The 17,548-nt window shown below is 38.2% G+C and overlaps 1 pseudogene; it reads right to left on the bottom strand.

Annotated features, from left to right (window-relative positions):
• Window positions 1–226: 226 nt before the first annotated feature.
• LOC120089082 lies at window positions 227–16,288 on the bottom strand (annotated as a pseudogene).
• Window positions 16,289–17,548: the final 1,260 nt, after the last annotated feature.

Raw genomic sequence — 17,548 nt, 5'->3', positions numbered from 1 at the left:
ATAATGTTCAAGGTTCTTTAGCATGTGTGTTGTAGACTGCGAGTGCATTTTCGTAATTGAATTTCATTAATAAATTTAATCATATGTACAATGTTCTTTATTCACGACTGGAATAAGATCATCTATTACGCTTAAATCGATCATGAGTCACATAGTGACTATGATCGCTACACCCTCTTACACTTGTTCCTCCGCAAAATGTATACCCTCACTACGTTTCAATATGTCACATACTGGTCATGAATATTTGGATGGACATGTGAAGTTTGTCCTTCTCCCATACGAGTGTACTGAAGGTTGTTGGAAAAAATTCAAATGTTGAGGGAGAGGACATCATGGAAGTATGTGTAAAATGATCGAGTGGCGTTATTGGATATTCATTCCGAACATTAGGTCGAATAGGAACATCCTCATGTCTTGTTGGATCACCTTGTTCTTCCATTGGAACATCACCATCGAAATATCGCACTCGATATATAGAGGTGAGTCGCAAGGCTCGTTGAGCAGATAATGGAAAATTTGGGAGCTCGGCCTGAAAAGGATTAAATAACAAGTTAATGACTTTAAAATTTATTTTGGTGTGCAATGAAGAAATAAAATCAAACAATCCTAGTAAAAATGATTAGAATGCGTCGGTTGAACAGACGCATTTTGACCGCATGTCAGAATAGGGTGAGTTGTTCCAATGATGTCCTCTCCCTCTATTGTTCTGCTTCAAATTTTGACATATATATATACTTTCTAATGCGGAGAAAAAACATAATAAAATAATAAAATATTGGCAATAGACACATTTGGATGGAACAAAAAAAAAAAAAAAAAACTCCTTCCCCTTAAATAACTTCAAAATACCCCTCTTCCCTAATTAAATTCCAAAAGCATCCCTAAATTTAAATAACCCGAAAGGAAAAGATAGGAAAAAGTGAGAAGTCTATTACCTTTACTCAAATTTGTGAAAGAAAAAAAAAAAGTCTTAGGCAATTTAAGAGCATGGATGATTCAAATCCACTTGAATTTCGTCTCTCGAAATCTTCTATTAGATTTTGGATTCAAATTGAAACAGATTTCTTAATTAGATTTAGATTTAAATTAGATTATAAACAAATCTTATTTAAGTTTAAATTGAATTAAATCCTTTGATTCAGATAGGTTCTTCTATCAGGCTAAATTTATGTAAACTTTTATCTATAAACTAAATTAAATTAAGGATAAAGTTTGAAATATCTCTCCATTTAAAAGAAAATCCATATTTCAAATTCCTTTTTAAATCCAAATTGGTATGTTTTTACCTCTAAAACAAATTAAATTGATGATTAATCTTGAAATTCTTTATTAAATTAAAATTTTGGCTATATCCCAAATTGCATACTAGATTCAAATTTTCATGCTTTTATCTCCGAATCAAATTAAATTGGGGATAAAACTTGAAATTTTTCTGAAATTAAAAAAATTTGACTATATTCCAAATTTCATTTTTAAAATGCAAATTCTGAAGTTTTTATCTCCAAATCAAATCGAATTGGGGATAAAACTTGATTTCTTTCCTTAAATTAAACTTTGATCATATTCCAAATGTCTAAATAAAAAATTTTAAAGTTTTTGTCTCTAAACCAAATTAAATTGGAGATGAAAATTTGCAATTGTTCTTAAAAGTTTAGCCAGTTCCCAAATTTTATCACACTTCTTAATCAAATTATGTATTAAATTCATAGTTTGGTCATGTGAACATATCGAAGGCAAGAATAAATTACTTATATCTCGATTCCAACTTTATTATTTTCAAGATTCATCCGCCCACATCTGTGCACGAATCTCGAAAAGGGTATTTGTTGGAAGAGAAATTTTGGACCAACCACGAACCACCAAATTAAGGATGAAATTCCAAAATAGTCAAATTTGTGACCAATTAAGAATTGGCATGGGTCTCAAATTGAAATTGAGGACAAATTCTGTGTTTTCGTCGCAGACGTGATGGAGTAAAATTATTTGACGTTATAATTTGAGCATTTTCCCAATTACACCCAAATATAGGCTTAATGTGGGCCTAAAACCCCAAAATAAGCATAAACCCAGTTAATTGGGCCCAAAGGTCCAAAGGCCAACCCATGGGCCAATCAAGCCCAGACCTGTGGGCCAACTAGGCCGAAGCCCATGAAGCCCATCAGGGAGCTCTATAAATAGAGAAACTCTCCTCATTTGCAAATGTCAACAATTCCACCTTCAGAGAGCCCAGAGAATATTCATCAACAAGCATAAAACTAAAACTCTGAAGACTCCTGAAGCTGCACTCCTAGAAGACAAAAGACTCTTGAAGACACAAAGACTCTTCCAAGACTTCAAGAATGTTCGGTGCCTTTCTTCTTAAAGTCAAGCATATCCACTCAACCGAGAGAGAATCAGAGAATCAAGCACTAGAGATCGAACCACATCGCATCTAATCAACATCAACACCAACACCAACTCAAGTTCAACCCCACAAAATATGTTTCTTTAGAAACCTTGTGTGAACAGAATGTTTCAAATCAATTTATCACGCTATTCTAAGGCTAATTTCGTTTATAAACTAGTAGGGGACCTAATGGACCTATAGATCATGTGCTACAACGATCCGTTAAAACTCTTTTACACCGAATTAACCCCTGTTTGTTAACTACCGGGTCACTCCACTAAAGGCTAATAGTTGCACTCTCTGACTGTAGATATATTATGTCCACTCGATATAACCATAATTAGTAAGTTTATATTGTGTCCACTCGATATAACCATAATTAGTAAGTTAACCTTAATAGGTTGTTCATAATAATACCTAGGTCAAAAGGCTATTTTATCCTCGAGATTACCTCTTATTCCTTAAGTTCCACTGATCTCCTAATGAACAATTTGTTTGTGATCCAATCAACAAACAGAATCTCTCTTGGGTCAATGAGAGGGTGGGGCCCCTTGTTCAAGACTCATAATCAGCACTTAAGGAAACAACTTTTCTACTATCCGTGAAAGCGGGTAGGAGTGAATTTCATCTTGCACCCTATGTCCCCAACTATCTACCTAGTTTTACCCTTGAAATGGGAGACTTATTGAGCCGGCACTGTTGAACAAACCCTCACCTATGCAAATCTAAGGATAATCCCGAATAAATAAGAGTTCATAGTTAGCTCAGGATTAAGGTTAAGTTACCTTGATCATCGCTATGAAATTGTCAGTTTTAAATAGTAAACAGCGTTATAAATAAGAACGACTTATTTTTTGGTCTGATCTTATGCAAACTCATTACACAGGATACCCCACTCCTCATGTCACTACATGAATGAATCATGATTATTTCGTTTGTAGCACTTTACAACTCTTTGTAACAACTATAGAGTGGGCCACATCCGATAATAGTGTTACCAAAATAAGATACCAAACTTTATTCGTATACTATAGAACATTTTGACTATTTACTCGAACCTCATCCACTTTTATGTCTCCACATAAAGTTCAAGTACTCATATAATAGTCATGGATATTTTAATTTATTGGATTTATTTCTAAAACGAAATAAGCAATTCATAAATTCAATAATAAGTTTATTGAATTTCAGAATAAATTTATTATTTACAAATCACGAGTTTTAAGACATAAAATTCAACCACATTTTTGAAATAACATATCTTATATCCATTTTTATTTTTATTTTTTTGTTTTTATCTTTTCATTAATAACTAAAAATACCATAGTAATAAAAAGGAGAAACGTGTAACTTTTTGAATAAAACACCGTGTCTACTGAAGTGTAACCATTTTTTCATTCAAATTGTATTGACGTTTGGTTTGACAAGACGAGCGTAAATTTAATTCTCCTACTTCCCAAACTATTTTTGTTTCCTACCTTGTTTATACAACTTTATTTATTATTTTATTTTATTGGGAAAAGATATAATGAAACTATAATAGTTTTATTAGGGACGTGATGGTGATGAGATGATGAACAAACATACAAGTATACATTGCAAATAACCAAATATGCAAAGTGTTCACGATAAAGTAGGGTGAAATATATATCTAAAATAGATGAAAATAATATAAAAATATGAAATATATGTTATTTAAACGTTGCAAATTACACACTTAACACAATCATATTAGAATGAACATTGCATAAACATTACTTAGTAGACAAAATATTAGCCAAATTATTACATAAACATTAAAAGCTGGTTCGTATGTGTTCTTAATTATACATAATTAAGTAGCTAAACCCAAAGTTGTTTGCATTTGGACGCACAATATACAGAGCAAAGCAGGACAATTTCACCTGGGATTTATGTTGGCTTTCAAAGGTTACGTCCATTACCAGTGTGAACTCCATCTTCTCCGACAGACTAACTTCCTCACCCTTTACCTCCTTCCATTCAAATCTCCATACCAAATTTGCAATGAAATACTCCAAATGAAGAATTGCCAAACCAAATCCAGGACACATCCTTCTCCCTGCTCCAAATGGCATCATCTTTATCTCTTTGCTTCCTGTAATATCAAACAAAACTCTTTCTTCTTCTTCTCCTTCTCCTTCACTGACTTTCATGAACCTCTCCTGTTAGAGATATTGCCACCAAGGATGAGTCAAAGAAGCCACATCAGCTGGAGACCGCCACATCACATAGAAGAGCCACGATGGATTGATAAAGATTAGACCTTTATGTTAGGATTGGATTTCAACAGACTTTATCACCTTCCTTTATGATTGGGCCATCTGTCGAAGTATAACCATTTTTATTCCTCCATATTCTTCTTATTATTCAATTACTTATGTAACCCTAATTGGGAAAAATCTGTATAAATTTGGGCTGATTATGCCTTTCCTTCAATAAGAGAATATTAGCTGAGAATTTGTCCCTATTCATCTTCTTCGTCAAATTCTAACTTCTTCGGCTTAAACTTTATCGGATCTTCCCACACTTTTGGATCGCAACCCATTTCCGCCATCATGAAAAATATATTGTCGCATTCTTTGGTATAACATAATTTTCCAATATCGTATCTTCTTTCACTACGTGTGGTAACCCGAAATGCCTTGGTGGGTTTCTTCTTAATCCTTCTAGAACCACTGCTTTCAAATATGGAAGTTTCCCCAAATCCTCTTCTTTCACCTTCTCCCTTGTTCCATCTCCCATTACTTCTTTCATCTCTGCCAAAAGCTTGTTCTGGATTTCTGGGTTCTTCACTAAATTCGCCATTATCCATTGCAAGGTTGTGGATGTTGTATCGGTGCGACCGGTGAGGAATTTCAAGCATATTGTGACGCCAATATATATATATATGTATGTATTTATGTATGTATATACATATAATTTTGTTTTGTTATTTTGAAAATCAGACATAGGAGAGGAGGGAATTTTTTTTTTTTTAAATAGGCCTTTTAATTCGCTATGCGTGCAAGTCAACAGAAAAAAAAAAAAAAAGAAATATCTTTTTTCCTCTTCTCCTTCATGCCACCAGCCCCCCGATCCCTCATTCTCCTAGCCATCAGAGACCGTCACCGTCCAGCCCAGCCGCCCGAGATCGGCACGCCATCGCCGTCCAACCCAACCGTTGACTTCGTTTGGACCAGCCGCGCCGTTCGAACCCGCCAGCTACCTCACCGTTCGTGCTGTTGTCGTTCGAGGCACCTGCGCTGCCAGGCAAACCCACGCGTCTCCAAGGTTCTAGCCGCGAAGCCGTTCCATCAGCTTGTTGTCGACATGTCCCTTCTATCCAGCACCTCAATTCGTCGGATTCTTCGATTTTTGGGTGAGATTTAAGGTTTCTTTGGTTTTTCTGTGTGGGTTTTAAAATGTCCATTTGGATTTGATCTAATTTGGACTATCCATTATGTTGGAAAGGTTGAAGGTAGTTTTGGAAGCTATAAGCGTGCCGTCCGACAGTGCCAAGGGCGATTCTTGGTCGTTTTCTTTGGTAAATTTTAAGGTGTTGCGACTTGTGGAGTTTGGAAAAATGGTTAAAAATGAATTATGAGTATTTGGTTCTTGTTTATGTTTATGTTAGAGTACTTGTAGAATTTTATGGTGTTTTGAGTTGGAAAACGGAAGAAGAAGAATGAAAAATAAGAGATAGAAAGGGAGCTTAAAGGCCTTTGTATATCAATCTTGTATATTTGCTCCTATATTACATAAAGGTGAAAGAATGAATTTAACACAATTGGGAATGAATAAGAACAAAAGAGAAGGAATCAATTTTAGTGCCTCGTATGAGGGCAGAGAAAACAGTTGCAATAGAAAGATATACTGAAGAGAAATCCAGAGTGGCAAAGGGAAAGCCATCTCAACAGTGTTGTGGTGCCTCGTTAGCTTAGGACCGGTCATGGTGCTGACTAGGCTCGTCCTCAACATTCTCCCTTAAGCAAGAGGGTGGAGTAGCTAGCCCGAGCTTGTCTCGTAGGTATGTGAAGTGATCATGAGGAAGAGCTTTGGTCAGACAATTTGCAAATTGTTCGTTCGATGGAACATATCACATCTCTAAGCAGCCTTAGAGAACTTAATCCTAAAAGAAGTGAACATCAATCTCAATGTACTTAGTCCGGGCATGGAAGATAAGATTTGCAGCTAAAGCACTGGCTCCCATGTTATCACACCATAAAACAGGGACACTGGATGGAAAGAAGTCAATTTCAGAGAGCAAATTGCAAACCCATGTGATTTTAGTAGCGACATGAGTAAGGGCCTGAAACTCTGACTCTATACTTGATCGGGCCACAACCATTTGTTTTTTAGATGACCATGACAAGAGGGTGGGTCCGAGAAAAAGGCAATAGGCGGTAGTAGATTTGCGATCGTCAACATTTGAAGCCCAATCTGCATCTGAAAAGATAGTGATAATATTGAGATTCTGACCAAGTTGTATCACAAGATACCGAAGTACTCATTTAACTACTGACCAATGCACATCAATAGGTGCTTTAAGGAATTGACTAAGCTTATTGATGATGAAGGAAATATCAGGTCGCCTGTTTGTAAGGTACTGGAGTACACCTACTGTACTTTGATACACAAGGGAATCGGATAAGGGAACTCCATTATTCTAGGATATAAGAGAACCAAGGGCTATTGGAGAGGGACACGACTTCATGTTTTGGAGGTTAAGTCTAGATAAGAGGTCCGTGATGCACTGGGACTGATTAAGATAAAGGTCAGATGGAAGGTAAGTAATTTAAATGTCAAGGAAGTAATCAAGTCGGCCAAGATCCTTAAGAGAGAACTTGGAGTTGAGAGAGGAGATTAATCAATTTATTTGAGCCGGATCACTTCTAGTAACAATGAGATCGTCAACATACACAAGCAGAAGAATAGTGGTAGTACTAGCATGGTAGTAATATAAGAAGGTGTCAAGAGTACTAACCTAAAACCCAAACCCGTGGAGGAAGGTTTTTAGTTCATCATTCCACGCCCTCAGGGCTTGTTTTAAGCCATGAATTTCTCGATTGAGCTTGCAGACATGATAAGGAAATGAAGAATGCTCAAAACCCGGAGGTTGTGTCATGTACACAGTTTCCTTCAGGGATCCATTAAGCAACACATTGTTGAAGTCGATTTCCCAAGGGGCCCATTTGTTCGACACATTGAGGAACAGGACAATGTGAGTTGTGGACGCCTTTACAACAGGGTTGAATGTGTCAAAGAAGTCGAGGCCGGGATGTTGATGGAAGCCTTTAGCAATAAGACGGGCTTTGTGACGTTGAACTGATCCATCAACATTTCGTTTGATTCGAAACACCCATATATAGCCGACAACATTTTGGTGAGAGGCCGGGGGAACAAGTGTCCAAGTCTGAGTTTGGTGGAGGGCTTCAAGTTCAGTGACCATGGTAGAACGCCATTGAGGAATTGCAAGGGTAGGAGTGATTGTCGATGGTTCAACTGATGAAGGATCTGGAGAAACAGAAGTAGTCCATACTTTGGGATGGAAGATGTCGAACTTACCCCTAGTGACCATCGGATGATTGTTAACTACTGGTGGTTGATTTGGTAATGGAGAAGGTACGAGTGATGGGAGTAGTGGAAGAGATGATGTAGGAAGACCAAGAGATGAAGAACTCGAGGAAGGAGAGAGAGTAGATGGAGGAATCTGTTGGCAGAATGGGCCTTGGAAAGGTGAGGCTGGGCAAGGAAAAGGGGAAGAAGAAGAAGCTTGTTGTAGTATAATGGTGAGTATTCCCGCTTGTCACGCGGTCGATCCCCAGAAACGGCGCCAAAAACTTGTTGGGGTTTAAAATGCTGCGTTGGAGAACTCATGCATTTATCATGCGTTCAATCCCTACGCGTTGCAGGTCATGCATTGAACATGTAATAAGTGCTCATGAGTGTATGCGATGACCATGCGTCCCATCACAAATTTTCTTCCGCTCGCACCAAGTGTAACGTAAACGCAAGTTTCTTGGGTGATCCGAGGTCGAACTCAGGGACTTGTCACTCAATAGTGTTTGTGAAGTAATGCGTTTGAGGCGGTGAATAAAAGTAAAAAGAAGAAGTTGATGTATACTACACTACTCCTACTTCTAATTAAACAGATTGAGCAATGGAAGATATGCAATGAGAATCGGTAGAGATGCAACAACTGTTAACACATGGTAATATTCATTATATTAATCGCTCGAGTAATCCCAGCTCACCACACTAACGCATCACACCTCTTGGTGTCCAGTCGCATGCTTATATCTCTATAACGCATGGATGCGTCGAGCTTAAGATTGCGCCTATCTCTAGGAACAACGCATACTTCACTTTAGTGTGTCTCACTACTTTACCCTCTTAGGTTGATAGCTACAGCCAGATAGCTCATAGACGAGCATTGTAACAGCTTATAGACCAGCGTTGCTACAGCCTCACACTTAAGCAAAAAGAACTAACTCACTATACTCGCACAACGCACACCTCTCGATGGGTTATTACCTGCGTCCTATCTATAGGCTACACGATTGAGTATGCAATTGCCTTTAATAACTAAACGATGAAGGTAAACAATGATAAAGATAAAGAAGATGAAGAAGATGGCGTCGAAGGAATGAAGACATGCATTGATTACACAATGAATTAATGTCTTAAGCCAAAATGCAATACAATACATTGATAGAGAAGAGAAATGAAAGGGTCAGATGAAAACAATCTCTTATTTTACATCTGTGACGCGTCAAGGCTGCTGGTGTTGCCATGGATGAATGGTGGAGATGTCTCTCTCAAGCTCTATCTCCGGTGAAAGCTCTGGTCATCACTCGGTCTGGTTTGTGGAGATGGAGAATTCTCACTGAAAATCTCACTCATGCTTTCATCTGTGATCGCAAACCTCTTCCTTGAGGCAGAAGTTCGGATGTCTTGAAATGAAGGTCCAAAGGGCTATTTATGGAGCTTGGACGCTGACAGCTATCATGATCGCGGTATGTTTTACTACTGCCTTTGTCGCGGTATGGGCATTCTCACATCGTCTTATCTTGTTAATACTCCCAAGGTATGCGTCCAAGCTTGATTCAGTTGAAGTGTCAACACGTTCTACCCATCTTGCGATCGTCCTTCTATTATGGTTATCACTCCCTAGCCGCAATCTCCAAGTGATTAACACATTTGCTTGATCACCGTAATTTCCATGTGATGGATGCATTCGATCACCGCAACTTTCATGTGATGGACGCACGCGATCACTGCATGCGTTTGTCTATGCGATAGCTCGGCTTTCAGCATATGCATTTGTCTTTGCACTCGCCTGGCTTCAGCACATGCGTTTGATTGTGAGTGCTTAATTCCAACGCATGCGTTTGATTCCTGCGATAGTGTTGGGATGCTAAGTGTATATATGAAATTCAATGCTCATGATGCGATACTACTGCTATTTATGCGTTAATTATATTTATCAAGTAGTATGCCCTGCGTTGTCACAAGTTTCCTTACGATGGAACCAAGTGCAATTCCACCGCAAGTTTCTCGATATGATCCGAGGTCGAACACGAGGAAAATAGTGTCGGTTAATGCGGTATGTTCATGGTGTATGCGACCGGGTTTTTCAATATTATATAAAAGTGTGTACAGTAAGTAATTACAGAAAAGTAAAGAAAAGTTGTAAAGATGCGATAAAAATACAATAAACCTAAACTAGATGTATAAGATACAGGTTTTATGTGCAAGATACTAGGACTAAGGCTAGCTATGAAGACTGTGCAAAGACGTGGATTGCGACGACAAGTCTCGTGGATAGATTAGAAAAGAAAGATAAGTAGTACAAACAACGCAAGTTCTTTAACAGAATTAAAGGTACAAATACTGTTCCGCTCTTCTCTTGGCGTACACCTTTTAGTGATCGGACGTGTTCCCCACATGTCTATGGTGAAACAGAGTCTAACGTAATGAACGCAAGGTTGCTTCCATGTCTGGAAGTACTACTCGCTTTAGTTAACGCATTCTCCTGACCTTCTCTCGATAGATCAGAATGATATCTTCACTTCTACTCTCACAAGTGAAGATGCCGTCCAACATGCTTTAGCTAAACGTATTTTATAACTTTTAATTCACATTAAGCACTTGGAAATTCATATTGCTCATCAGAGGATTAAAAAAACATCATGGAGAAAATGACAAGGGGTGAACGGAAACAGATAGAAAATGGTAAATGGAATTTATTGAAACATTTAATAATTCTATTAAGTGTTTGATACATAATGAGTGAATGTAGAGGTAAAGAAAACATGGAATACATAGAAAGGGATAGAACAGATACGATCGAATGCCAATGTCTTGGCACAGATCAATGGAGAATTGCTTGCCGAATCTGATGAAATTGATGGCGGGGAGAGCTTCCCTCTCAGGCTTGCTCCACCGGTAGCAGGTGTCTCTACACAGAGCTTCACTCAGGTATATGGCAGGTTAGATCTGAGATTTACCTTTCGACCTTATCTCTTCCTCTTCCCGGATTCTTCTTTTCAGCATTCAGCTCAGCCCTTTTCTCTCTAAAATATTATAGCACTTTGCCCAGTATTAAATAACATCATTTTCTCTGAATATGCTGGGGTATTTATAGGAGGAGATCCTTTGACTCCGGCCATGTGGTGCCCACTTGATGGTTATGGTAATTTCGTAGATGAGGGGATATTATTCCTTCTATTATGAAATCAGATCGTCAATTCTGCACAACCGTTAGTTGTACACGCGTCTCAATCTCCCACTCTTACGTTGCTCAGTTGCATCTTTCGATCATAGATTCGCATGCGGTGTTTGTTTTTATTACCACATGCGGTCGAAACATAGATCTGGACTGATTATCGCATTGCGCCATTACTTCGGTAATTGTCTTTGCAAGGTTGATCAATGGTCGCAATGTGATAGAGATGCGTTGATTAGTTTCTTGCAAGCCTTGGGCGTAAGCGGTGACTTGGTCTTCCTGCAAAATAGAATAAAGTTTGGCGTATCCTCCATCTTTTGGCGTTAGTGGGTTTTATTGCAAACATTTATAATTATTGTCATACTGAGTTAATTTTCATACAATTGGCCCATAATTGCTAACTTTTGGCCGCAATATCTAGATAAGGTGGCATAAATAACTTGTATTTTTATAAGTTATCAGATAGTTACAAAAATAGACACTTTGACACGGAGTAATGCATAATATTGGGTTAGTGAGTGCTTAGGTGCTAATCGACGCAAAACTCAATTTTTTCATGAATTCCTAGTATTATCACCACATTTTCTACTTGTTAACCTTCATGATTCTAAATAAAAGGCTTATAATAACTGGCATGTCTACTAGTTATCACAGGGCAAGGAAAAGGGGAAGAAGAAGGAGCTTGTTGTGTGTCCTTGAGTGGATGGGTCGTAGGGACTTGGGTTGAGCTTTTTAGGCCTGGAAAAATAGAGTGGGATTGGAGAGGCATTGTCTGTTGGGCCATGGAAGATGGGCTGAGAAGGGGGTCCAATGGGGGTTGGGGAAACCATGATGTTATTGGTTGTGTTGGAGATGGTGAAGGTATTTGGGTCGGAGGGGATCTGAAACCCGATTTAAAAGGGAAGTCTTCTTCATTGAATCAAACATGTCGAGAGATGATGATTTTGCCATTTTTAATGAGATAGCGAAAACCCTTATGAATTGGTGAAGGCCCAAGATAGACACACTATCAGCTGTGCAAATCAAACTTGTGAGATTGGTACGGTCAAAGATTAAGGTAAAAAGCATAGCCAAAGACATGTAGGGAGAAGATGTCTAGCGTTGTGTGAAGGAGAATCTCCATGGGGCTTTTATCCTGAAGAATAGAAGAAGGAAAGCTGTTAATAAGGAAAGTTGCAGTTTGAAATGCGTACCACTAAAAAATAAGTTGCATGGAGGCCTAAGTAAGGATTGTGAGGCTGGTTTTGCCAAGATGACGGTGTTTGCGCTCAGCACGACCATTTTGGGCAAATATGTAAGGACAAGAGACTCGGATTTGAATGCCGAGGTGTTTACAGATATGAGCAACATTTTTTTAATTCACCACCACCATCCATTTGTATGTTTTTTATAACTTTACCAAATCGAGTATGCACAAAAGACTTAAAGTCATAGAAGGCAGAGACACTATCACTCTCTTATTTCAGGGCGTATAGCCATATGAATCTACTGAAGTCATCAATGAACAGAATGTAGTACCGAAAACCATCGTTTGATAGCACTGGGGCAGTCCTCCATAGATCAGTATGAATGAGATTGAAAGAGGGCTGTGTATGAGAAGAGTGAAGGGGAAAGGGCAAATTGTGCATTTTTTCGAACTGATAAGCTTCACAAAACTCGTTTTTCACATTATTAGATATTTTGAGATTACATCCACTAATCAATTTGTTCAGAATTTTAGGGGATGGGTGTCCAAGACGTCTATGTAGTAAAGATTTGGACACTAATACATTTATGTGAAAGATATGCAGAGAAGAAGAAGTGTGAGCAGCCGAGCTAGCACTCCCATTTTCCTGAGTACTAGAAAAATTATTTATCAACGGGCTTATGCATTCCATCTAGTAGAGACCATTCTTAAGCATGCCTCTCAGTAGCTCCTCCCCCGACTCCTTGTCCTCAATCACACAAAAATCAGCATGAAACTCAACGAAAATGTTGTTATCATTGGCCAACTTAGAGACACTGACTAAATTCTTAGCTATATCGAGAATATACAAAATATTTAACAAGGAAAAAGATCCTTATTTAGAACGAATAGTGGAAGAAGCTTGCTGAGAAATTTCCAAGGGAGTACCATCTCCAATAATCACCCTATTCATACCTGTATAGTTCGTATCAGAGGTTAGAAAGTTGGGGTTGCTATTGACATGGTTGGTGGCCCCGCTATCAGCATACTAGTTTGGGTCAGCTACGGTTTCAGGGGAGGCGGTGTTGGAATTGGCAACCAAGGCTGAAGGATTTTGATCTTGAGTATGGTTGATGGGTAGTTGGGTGGATTCAGCTCAATTATGAGTTTGGCGAGGATTGTTGAACTATTTGTTGTAGCGAAAAAAATAAACACCAGTTGTATGGCCTTGTTTTCCACAGGTTTGACATGTAGGCCAATTGGTTGAGGCATTGTTCCAGTGGCCTCTTCCTTTGTTTCGACTTCCACCTCCCCTGGAGTTTAAAAATTGGGTGCTCCCTTATGAGTTTCGATACTGATTTTGGTTGGTCTGAGTACTTCCTGGCACTACATTCACAGAGACAAGGTCGGGGAAGAGCGATAAGCTAGACATTCCAGATACTCTTGATTTGATTTCAAGCTGATATTCGAGGCATTTTTCATATGAAAGAAGATCCGACTGAATATCAGACAGCGTGTTGTACCTTTGCCTTGGATAGCTACTACTACTGGATTATATTCCTTATCCAACCCCGATAGTACCTGAGAAACAAGGTTAAAAGTAGACATATGGCTTTCAGCAAGGGCAAGCCTCTCAGAATATTTTTTTTTTTCATTAAGGTTAAGTACTCACTCATCTTTAAGGCCCCTTTGAGTGTTTGTTGAAACAGATGCTTAAGGTAATCGGTTTTAGCCCTGAACTGGATGCCCACCAATTCTTGAACAGCTTCCCACAGGTTCTTGGATGTTTGAATCCCACCACTTGGATTGCAACATCTTGTGACATTGAGTTGTAAAGGCAACCTAACAAAAGCTGATCCACAACCATCAAGTGTCATAGGCCAAACTTGGTTGTTGTTCTGTTTCCGACAAGGTAGCTGATTTGGAGCTTGAGCTCTCGCTGGAGCTTCCACTGGCATTCACACTTTTTGTGATAAACCTACTGGGGCCAGGAGTCTCTCCTGTTAGATATCCTTCCATCCTGTAACTCCTGAGAATGGGTCAGGCAAGGTTTTGTCAAAGAAGAAAGTTTGATCTATCCATTTTAGTGGATGTTACTTGATTTATGAGTTGATTTAAAGGAAGTCCTGTTATACTCCCAATGTTGGTGACGACATGAGGTAGACCTGAAGACGATAGGGATGACTCAGTGTTCACCATGGTTGGCTATGTTACCAAGTTGGAAAATGGAAGAAGAAGAATGAAGAATAAGAGACAAAGAGGGAGCTTAAAAGCCTCTATATATTAATCTTGTATATTTGCTCATATATTATATAGAGGTGAAAGAATGAATTTATACACCATTGGGAATGAATAAGGACAAAAGGGAAGGAATCAATTTTAGGGCTACTATGAGGTGTAGAGAAAACGATTGCAATAAAAAGATATTCTGAAGGGAAATCCAGAGTGGCAGAGGGAAAGCCATCTCAGTAGTGTTGTGGCGCCTCGTCAGCTTGGGACCGGTCATGGTGCTGACGAAGCTCGTCCTAAACATTTTGGAGTAAACCACGTGTTGGATAGGTGAACTACGTTTTGATAATTTATGTATTTGAACTAGGCCTTAAAGTTGAAATTAAAGTTATTTATGCTTTATGTGTAGACGCCTTGATTCAAGAATTTCAAAGCTGAGAGGGAGATTTAATTACTTGATATTTAGGCTTAAAATCAAGGTAAGTGATTTAATACCAATTTGTCTTGGAATCCAAGCTAATTTGAGTTTGGGATTGCACTGATAGCATGGTTATGTGTTATTGGTATATTTACTTGTTGGGTTGTTGCACATATAGTGACCATCTCCTCATCAATAAGCTCTGTATTGTCCTCGTCGGGAATCTCCAAATCGAGTATTGTGTCAACATATGACACTATGAATTCTTCTTTATTTTCGCCTCAATTTTCTCTGTTTTGATTTGCCTTTCTTCTTGATTCAATCAAAGGAATTACGACTTTCTCTTGCTTTCTTCTCAGTTCAGAAAACACCTCCCAACGCTTTCGGAGGAAAATCTTGAACAATTTGGGCGAGAATTTGAGGACGCTGAAACGCCAAAAATTCAATTGCATAGCTTGATGCACCTCTTCAATTTCCTTGATTTGGGATTCATCAAGCTTATTGCCAAAGCACATCAACACCAACAAACAGAATATACTGTACTGAAAATGCTCGATGATTGAAACAGGGTGGTTTCCCGACTCAGACTGGGACTGAAGACGATTGAGAAGAATATCCAAAACCTACATGCGAGATTCACTGTAGGACCTGACACGGGAAGGATGGAGGATTTGTGAAGTGAGATTGCGGTGGAGGAGGTGGCAGAGTGGGCCGTAAGAGGCAGAGCTGATGCTGTGTTGGTTGGAGGACATGAACTTGGCAACAGCTCCCGTCGGTGGACGGTCGCCGAAGAGAGCGCCGTTAAGGACGAGGGCCTTGTGGGTGATGGAGCGGTCGGCGATGAAGACAGCGGGGAGAGTGCCTATGGAGAGGGTGATGATGGGGCCATAAATTGCGAATAAACTCCGGAGAAGAGATTGGATTTGGAGTGGGGATCTGCTGAGCCATAGAAAATTGGTGAGAATGGGGATTAAAGGAGGGCCTGCTTTGTGTTGCTTCGGAAATGGGTAAAAATGGAGCTGAGGAAATAGCAAATATAGAGGAAGACGATGACGATAAAACAAATCTCCATTTTTTTTTGGGTTGAAGATTAAAGGTTTGGTGGGTGAAAATTTAACTTTCAAAACAAGAGGGGACGGTTTAATATTGGAAAATTTGGTGTTGGAAATCTCTTACTCTAATCTTGAGTCTTGGGTTTGGGCTCCAAGAGGTATCCATGTTTTGGAGGGAGTGAGGAGATAGGAAGTCCCACACATGCACCACCATTGCCGTCCGGTCCTTTTTGAGAGAATGAGCTCTGTTTTGAGGGTCCTCCCGTTTCCTACAATGTTGAATTCTAACAACAAAAGGACCATCCATAGGCTATATATGTCATTGACTCAGTGGAAGCAACCGAGCCCACACTTTTGTTTTCCTTCTTTTTCAGCACAACGGTTTTGTAAAAGTGAAAATTTTGGCTACTCCCTCAAATGCACCAATCTCAACTATGGTACAACCAAATACTACCACGTGATATATTTATTTTTTAAGAAATTATTTTTTTAATTTCTTTTTCACGTGGTAAAGAAGTATGGATAATATGAATTAGATGCAGCCTAGTCATTACTATTTGGAAAATCAAAATAATTATTTTAAATGGCAAAACCATAACTATCATGATTTGGAGAGAAGTCAGATAAAACCCGTATATGTAAAGAGGTTTTCAAATGTAGAAAAATAAGGAAAACTATTTATACAAAATATCAAAATTTTAATCTTCTTCTATAGAGACTGATAGTATCTATCAGTTATAGAAACAGATAGAAATCTATGCTATAGAAGTCTATCAGTGTTTATTAGTGTGTTTTTTTGCTATTTCTATAAATAATTTGACATTTTTTGTACCTGTGGAAATTTCACTCACCCATACACTCATGGACGCACAGATGCACACACACATGCACACGCCCATACACATACATGCACACGCACGCGCGTACACACGTACACACGCACGCACGCACGCATACACACACAGACATATACATATATATAGTTCCTACATTATAGGTTATTTATTAGATTTTTATTAAATAATAGAAATTATTTATGAGCTTTTATCAAACTATAGGGACTAAATTCTAACATTTTTCAAGTCATAAGAACCAAATTTGTAATTTAAACCATTATTTTATTTTAAATAATTAAATAGTTAATGAATTCCTAAAATAATCAATAAATTTAATTAACTAATTAGATATAATTAGTAACAATGGATGTTTTTATAGAATTATTTAATTGAATAAATTATATATAATATTGTGAATTATTTAATAATTTTAATAGCCATGTGGAACAGGGTTTGTAAGCATTTCAACAGGATTATCAGTAATACAAATTTCCATCACCATAACCCTTGTCTCACTTTTCAGGAAATGATATCTTTCATTAGGGTTTGTTGCACAAATAACAATCAGACCAAAAATAATAAAAAAAAATTGTAGAATAAAGATAAACATATTAGGGATATGGTACAAAATTAGTGCAAGATATTACTAATAGTAGCTATTAGTGATAGCTATATAGGAAAATGACTAAAAAGTCCACACATAGCCCAACATTTTCTGCTTCTTTTACCGA

This window comes from Benincasa hispida, chromosome 10 (genome assembly GCF_009727055.1).
Source record: "Benincasa hispida cultivar B227 chromosome 10, ASM972705v1, whole genome shotgun sequence".
NCBI lineage: Eukaryota > Viridiplantae > Streptophyta > Magnoliopsida > Cucurbitales > Cucurbitaceae > Benincasa > Benincasa hispida.
This window is presented reverse-complemented; position numbering and strand designations above follow the sequence as displayed.